Source organism: Callorhinus ursinus, unplaced genomic scaffold, assembly GCF_003265705.2.
Source record: "Callorhinus ursinus isolate GAN/ISIS: 27379988/994484 unplaced genomic scaffold, GSC_fseal_2.0 scaffold9, whole genome shotgun sequence".
NCBI classification, from domain to species: domain Eukaryota; kingdom Metazoa; phylum Chordata; class Mammalia; order Carnivora; family Otariidae; genus Callorhinus; species Callorhinus ursinus.
In genome coordinates this window covers 1,612,425-1,613,948 of record NW_027397071.1, presented here as the reverse complement: position 1 = coordinate 1,613,948, position 1,524 = coordinate 1,612,425, and positions in this window count along the sequence as shown.

The window sequence follows — 1,524 nt, the reverse complement described above, 5'->3', positions numbered from 1 at the left end:
CAGGAGAGATGATGGACTCTGAAAAATAAACTGAGGTTTCTAGAGGGGAGGAGGGTAGGGGGAATGGGTTAGCCCAGTGATGGGTATTAAAGAGGGCATATTCTGCATGGAGCACTGGGTGTTATGAACAAACAATGAATCATGGAACACTACACCAAAACAAATTATGTAATATATGGTGATTAACATAACAATAAAAAAATTTAAAAAAAACAAGAGAAAAAATTAAACCTATAACATAATAACCCTTATTCCTATATACCCTTTAACAGCAAACTCTACCTCATCAACCATAGGCCAGAAAATAAAAGGCATAACACTGGACAAAATTTAATCATATGTAGCAAATTTGATAATAGAGAAAAGGTAATATCATAAAGTTCACTGATCTAAGTGTAAAAAAAATACCCAGGATTCTAATTTTTTAAAGATACCATCAAAACTCAAAAAACAAACTGAGGGTTCTAGAGGGGAGGGGGGTGGGAGGATGGGTTAGCATGATGATGGGTACTAAAGAGGGCACGTTCTGCATGGAGCACTGGGTGTTATACACAAATAATGAATCCTGGAACACTACATCAAAAACTAATGATGTAATGTATGGTGATTAACATAATATAATAATAATAAAAAAATTAAAAAAAGAGATACCATCAAAATCAAATCTTTCTATACACAGCTTCTCATCTTAAAAAGAAAATAGTGACTCACTCTGACAAAGTAAGATGTTTTGCATTAACATAAGATCTGGAAAAATATTTAAAAGAAACATCATTCATTTCTTCTAATTCAAATTGGGGCAAATTATTTTTATAATTAATAAAACATATTTGCATGTTTTCTCAACCATGAATTGTAGATGATAGTGTATATGCTATTCTTGAATGCCAGATGAGAAGAGAGGTTCTAGAAAGGGTTTTTTCTTTATTTTAAAGATTTTATTTATTTGAAAGAGAGACACAGCGAGAGAGGGAACACAAGCAGAGCGAGTGCGAGAGGGAGAAGCAGGCTTCCCACCGAGCAGGGAGCCCGATGCGGGGCTCGATTCCAGGACCCTGGGAGCATGACCTGAGCTGAAGGCAGACGCTTAATGACTGAGCCACCCAGGCGCCCCTAGAAAGGGTTTTGATACCCTTGTAGAATTAAAGAGAGAGCTTTGCTGTATTTTTGCATCACTATTATTGTTGTTGTGTTTGTTTATGGGGTCTACTAATTTACCATCCTATAGTATCTATTCTTACCTCTTAAAGCTCCAGTAACTAAAGTTCTTCTATGGATTAGGGAGAATAATTCAGAGGTCTGTGGGTTTTTACAACAAGAATATTTATGAAAAAAGTTATTTTTAATCTACTTTTGTCATATTTTTATGACAATATTCATATAGATAATTCTTTCAGTTCACTCCCCACTCAATTTCTTGAACTTCTCACCTCTAATGGTACTGTCTCTCACCCTACTTCAGCCACTCACACACATGCTTATCCCTTGTCATTAACAGTAAGTGCACATTGCATCTCAATTTTA